At 45.8% G+C, this 6,462-nt stretch overlaps 1 pseudogene; it reads left to right on the top strand.

Annotated features, from left to right (window-relative positions):
- The first annotated feature begins 472 nt into the window (after positions 1-472).
- LOC116893461 lies at positions 473-859 on the top strand (annotated as a pseudogene).
- The last annotated feature ends 5,603 nt before the right edge of the window (positions 860-6,462 follow it).

The following is a 6,462-nucleotide window of genomic DNA, read 5'->3' as shown; positions in this document are numbered from 1 at the left end:
GCCCTGGTAGCCTCAAACTTCATAGAGTTGATGTGAGCCTCCTGCTTCTGTCTTCCAAAGGCTTGGATTAAAGGTGTGTGCCATCATACCCGTCTAATAGAACTCTTTTTCATATTCTCCTCACCAAATATAAGCCCAGGCTTTGTGTTGGTACTGGTGCCCAGTGGCGTCCTTATTTATTTTCAGCTCACACCCTTCCCCAGAACTCCAGAAGTGAAAGAGCGAGCTGCCCGTATGACGCTGTAATTCCAATACTCCGCATCGCCAAGGACAAACTGATCTCACTCTGTGAAGTTGCTGTAGCAAACTCTCAAACTGCCATCCTTTCAAATGCTCAGAAAAAGAACGGAAAAGCTCGAATAGTCCTTTTATCTTTATTTGCTGCACTTGGCCCAGGAGGGTGTCCTGACAGTAAAATCCTTGACGGATTTTAAATTCCGTCAAGAAATCTGATCTGGCCCTTTTCGCCAAGATGGCGCCAAAAACTAAGAAGGAAGCTCCCGCCCCTCCCAACGCCGAAGCCAAAGCGAAGGCTGTGAAAGCTAAGATGGCGGTGCTGAAATGCGTCCACAGCCACAGTCGCAAATCACCCACCTTCCGGCGGCCCAAGACCCTGCGGCTCCCTATCATCAAATTCCTACCGACCACCGAGTCGGCCATGAAGAAAATAGAGGAAAACACGTTTGTGTTCGGTGTGGCTGTCAAGGCCAACAAGCGCCAGATCAAACAGGCCATTCAGAAACTCCACAGAGTTGATGTGGCCAAAGCCAATACCTGATAAGGCCTGACGGAGAAGAAAGCCTAAGTTCGCTTGGCTCTTGATTATGACGCTCTAGAAGTTGTCAACAAGACCGACTGAGTCCAGAGAGCTAATTCTAAGTATACACCTTTTTTTTTTCCCCACCATTAAAAAAAAAGAAAGAAAGAAAGAAAATAAAAAGGAAGAAATCGGATCTGTCCTCTCCACCCTTGCAGTCCACACGTGCCCCTGAATTTTTACACAGGGTCTCTCCTGGTCTCCACCCACAACACTCTGACTCATCCAGGAGGGTTGAAGCTTTGAGAACTTGACCCAAAGTCTCCCCCGTTACGAATCCGTAGCCACCGCCATCTTTACAAATCGAACTCAGCTGCGTAAGTGCGCCGAGTCCTTCCCCACTTAGTAAGGCAGGCGTCACATGAGATGTTTGTTGAGTCTCAGCGCTCAGGCCTGCCTGCAGACCTTAGGAGGTACGTTCCGTCTAGATGACGGAACTTCCAGCACAGATTGTCAGGAAGGAGAATCTACAAGTCCAAGACAGAGCTCCCCTACCACACACGCCAGGACTCTGCCCTGCCTTGCCCTGTCCCGCAGGCCTATGACCCCAGGGCTCCCTCCTAGAGCTCTTATATTCTGGTAGGCCTCTGACCACCTGGCACTTACCTGAGTCTGGGGTCCTGCCTCAGCGTCTGCCATCATATCCTGCCGTTTAGTAGGGGATAGAGACATGGGGGGCGTCTTTGAACCAGACATGCTGCGGGTCACACAAAGTTACCACAGACTTCAGACAGACTTTGGTACCAGAGGACAAGGCTCTTCTCCTTTGGTAACTTCCTATCCTGGACTACTCGATGTGATAACTCATATTCTGTGGACCTGGAATCTGATCCAGGAACTCTGAGGAGAGTCTTTTGCCCACAATGCGAAAAGTCCCGCCCAACACGGGTTGCAACAATGGAAGCGTCCATTTTGATTGGCTGAAGTTTTTTTTTTTTTTTTAAGTTTCCGGTGCGCCAGCCTGGGCATGTCACGCCCTACGCAAACTTCGTGCTCTGGAAGTTGGCCAACTCAAAAGGGACTCTGGGATTTTGTTGTTGTTGTTGGGAGTCGTGGTGGTAGTGGTAGCGTGTGTTTGTACGCCTGCTTTTCAAATTTTTCTTAAGTAAAACAAAGTATATGAAGTTGGGTGTGGGAGGATGGGAGCTGGGGGGAACTGGTAGAGAGGAAAGAATATGACCGATATATTGTATGATAAATCAAAAATTATTTTTTTTTTCGGCTAGTGAAAATTGGTGTCTCCGAGACTAAAATTACTGTTGAATCAAACTTAGTGTGTTGCCTGCAGGTAATTCTCTCCAAAGTGCCTGGCTTGGTTGATCAGGTCTGCACAAACTGGTTTTACCCTGTATTGACCAGGATGGAAAGACAATAGAGGCAGAAATCTGAGACACCACAAGTGACCTGCTCGACCCTTGGCTAGGGACTGCCAAGATCTTCCATCTTGCTCTCCAAAAGAAACTCACTGCAGGAGCGTGTCAGAACGCTTATAGCAAGTGAATTCCGAGTGATCACTGATGCGATTGTTTGATTGTTCCAGGGCCTGTGGAAGGCTGGGCCATGACTGTAAAGATCCAGATTGGTAGCTCTGGAAGGGTGAACTCCAACTCAGCCACTTTTTAGGATTGGAAGGTAAGGATTTGGGGTCTGCATTGAGGCCCATTAAGACAAAGCCTCCTCTTCTTAGCTGCGAGGTTGGGGAATACAGTCTAAATTCCAGGTCTGGGTGGAGAATTGATAACCTTTGTTCTTGTTTTTGTGTTTTGTTTTTTGAGACAGCGTTTCTCCGTGTAGCCCTGGCTGAGTGTGCGCGCCATCACCGCTCAGCTGAGAAACCCCCTATTATGTTACATGTGTCCTTTCCTCCTTTTTAAAGAGTTAATTCAGATGCTGGAGAAAAATGGCTCAAAGCTTAAAGGAGCTTGCTTGCTGCTCGAGCAGAGGACCCGATATGGTTCCCATGGCAAATCCATTTCTAGGGCATCTGATACCCCCTTCTGCGCTCCACAGAAACACATGACATACAGGCACCCAAGACACATAAACGTAAAATAAGTAAATCCTTTCCGATGTTGATCCAGCTGGGCTTGTCAATCACCGACCCTAAAGATCTTGCCCTGATTTCTGAATTCTGAACCCCCCCCAGAAATCCAAGTCCTCCTGAGAGATTCTAAGGTGAGGTGATTCTGAGCTCATTCTCCACAGACTACCTCTTTAAATTTTCACAGTTTACCTCAGGCAGCCTGAAGAACCTCCCTTCTTCTTACTGGCTTTTTTGAGACGGGGTTTATCTGTGTAGCCCTGGGTATCCTGAAACTTACTTTGTAGACTAGGCTGAATTCAGAGATTGAACTGTTCCTGCCTGCTGCATGGGAGGATCAAAGGCATGCACGTACATCATTTTTAAAGTATACTCTTAATTTTGTGCTTTTCTTGTCTTTGTGTGTGTGTGTATATATATATATATATATATATATGTTATTGTTTTAAAATTATGTGTGTGTGTGTGTGTGCGCGTGCGTGTGTGCGCGTGCGTGTGTGTGTGTGTGTGTGCGCGCGTGCGCGAGTGCGCGCGTTTGTTTGTTTTGTCTTTATTTCGAGGGGCCAGATCCTTACTGTATAGCCCTGCCTAGGCCAGAACTCTATGGAGACTAGGCTGGCTCTGAACTGACAGATCTGTCTGCCTTCACCTCTTGAATGCTGGTGAGTGCCACCATACTGGCTTTGTTTTGACTTCAGAACAAGTATCCAAGTCCATTTTCCTTCTTTGTCCTTTAGTGTTTTTGACAGACTTCATTTTGTGTTCCTGGCTGGCCTCAGGCTCTTGATTCTCATATTTCAGTCTCCTGAGCACTGGGTTTGTAAGTGCACCAGCTTCTCAGGCTCCCACCAGGGAGAATACAACCATGACCACAATTTTGGAGCCAAATTCCAAACAAGCTTTGTTTTCTCTTCCAGTTAAAGAATTAAAGTGCAGGAAAAATCTCCAGTACTACAGGCAAGGAACATCTCAGACACAGCAGACAGCATCAGCCTGTCAAGAAGGGCCTTTATTAGGAATGAGGAAACACACACATACAGCAAGCACACATAGAGAGGGAGACTCTGGAAGTTGTAGCCCAGCCTCTCCTTGAGTGATAGTTTTTGATTCCTTAAAACAAAACAAAACAAAACCAAACAAAACAAAACAAAACACCACCACCACCACCACCACTACCAACAACAAAAAACCTCTTTGAAGTATTTTCTGTTATTCCCACCAGGTGAGAATGAGACCACTACCACAATTTTTCAAGCCAAATTTAAAGCATGCTTTATTAAATACTGGCCAGGATGATGGACACTGTCTGGGTCCATACCTGGGAGGCCCAGAGTATGGCACCAAATTACATTAGTCAGAGGCTTATAATGGTAAACCCCTCAAGGACATGGACTTTCTGCCTTCACCTAACCACAGCAAGTATATACCATGCCATAATTCCTGCCTACATAGCTCCTATCTATGTGCGATCAAGCAGATCCTGTGCAAGCTGGGTCAACCAACCTTGTTTACAAAAGTGAAAACATGTGACTTGTATTAACAGTCCCTAGCATTCCAGAGAGTTATGTGTCCTTGGGCAGGTGGGGCTCATAGGCTAGAGCCATTTTTGTTTTATAGAATTCTTAAGCACAGTCATTAAAATGTAAAATATAATTTTAGCCCACACAGACACTCAGCTGTTTCAGTTATCAATACTACCTTACCTTGATCTGTCAAGGCAGCAGAAATGTGTAAGTCTTGACAGATCCAGGACATTGTGTGTAGGCACACACCTTTAATCCCAGCACTGTAACAGCAGAAGTAGGCAGATCTCCCTGATTCTGAGGCCAGCCTGTTGTACATAGTGAATTCCAGGACAGTCAGGGCCATATAGAGAGACTGTCTCAAAACAAACGAATGAATGGATAAATAGACTTTAATCAAATGCCATTTTGTTTTCAAGAAAATGCTAAGCTCTCATAATAATATTTTAGTGGGTTTTAATTGTCCATTTATGGATGGATATTGACCCAGTACTGTTTCAACAAGTACTTGCTAGACAATTAAGACTGGCTGGCCCTATTCAGAGTCTGCCCCACATGTGGCCCATATATATACAGCCACCAAAACTAGATAAGATTGATGAAGCTAAAAAGTACATGCTGAAAGGGATCGGATATAGATCTGTCCTGAGAGACACATCTAGAGCATGTCCAATACAGAGGTCAATGCTTGCAGCAAACCACCGAACTGAGAACAGAACCCCCTTTGGGGGAATTAGAGAAAGGATCGAAAGAGCTGAAGGGGCTTGCTACCCCATAAAAACAACAATGCCAACCAACCAGAGCTTCCAGGGACTAAACCACTACCCAAAGGCTACATGGAAGGACCCAGGACTCCAACTGCATATGTAGCAGAGAATAGCCTTGTTGGGGCACCAGTGGAGGGGGAAGCCTTAGTCCTCCCAAGGTTGGACCAAGGTTGGACCCCCAGTACAGGGGAATGTCGGGTGTGGGGGGCAGTAAGGGGGGATGGGGGAGAACACTCGTATGGGAGAGGGGGAGGGGATAGAGGGCTTATGTACCAGAAACCAGGAAAAGGAATAACATTTGAAATGTAAATAAAGAAATATATCTAATAAAAAAAAAAAAAAAAAGACTGGCTGGCCCTGAGAAGTCAGTTCTTGGTTTCAGCTAACTGCCAGGAGTACATTTCCAAGGAGGGAATTCTGCTGAGATCTCTTCCAAAGGGACAGGGGATCATCCCTTTTCTGTGAAAGGTGAAGATCTGGGGCACAAATAGGCTATCTGCATGACTGACCTTTTGTCCACAGGGACTGGGCAGAAAAAGGCCAGCTGAGCCCAATCTACGATACCAACAGGCAGGTCTTCACACAGTCCAGAACCCTTCATTATAGAAGAGTGGTTCTGAGCCTGTGGGTCACAACCCCCTTGCAGGTCATAGGTCAGATACCCTGCTTATCAGACACATTACAAATTCATGGTAGTAGCAAAATGACAGTTATGAACTAGTAATAAATAATTTTATGGTTGGGGGGTCACCACAGCATGAGGAACTATATTAAAGGGTCTCAGCGTTAGGAAGGTTGAGAGCCAGCATTCTAGAAACTCCAGTTCTGTAGCCACAAGTCAGAACAACTTACTGTTCATCTCCATACCTGTGGAGGGAGTACCACCTGAAAGGGCCTTATCATCATCTACTCCTTCACAGTTCTTCAGAGACAAGTGTTAAAATTATCTTTCAATATAAGGCTAGGCTTTGTGAGATCCTGACTCTCCACTGACCCCCTTTAGTTATTCTTGGTTTAAATGGTTACATGAGTAATTGCAGTTCTCTCTTCTGGATTCTGGGTTCTTAATCTTATTAGACAAACAAACAAACAAATGAAAAAGGGAAACCAGGTGTTTGTGTTAGCATTCTGTCTAAGCTCCATCCCCACAGTTACCTGGCAACAGCCAGGTATGCCTGACACTATCAAAGGGCTGCTTGCCCCCTTCTCACTCTCTTGCTCTTATTTTCTTTTCCCCTTTGTCCTCTACCCCCTTCTCTCCACGTGCTCATGGCCAGCCTCTACTCTTCTCTTTCTTCCCTTTCTCTCTTCTCC

This window comes from Rattus rattus, chromosome 2 (genome assembly GCF_011064425.1).
Source record: "Rattus rattus isolate New Zealand chromosome 2, Rrattus_CSIRO_v1, whole genome shotgun sequence".
Classification (NCBI taxonomy): domain Eukaryota; kingdom Metazoa; phylum Chordata; class Mammalia; order Rodentia; family Muridae; genus Rattus; species Rattus rattus.
Note: the sequence above shows the minus strand (reverse complement) of the source record. Positions and strands in the feature narration are given on the sequence as shown.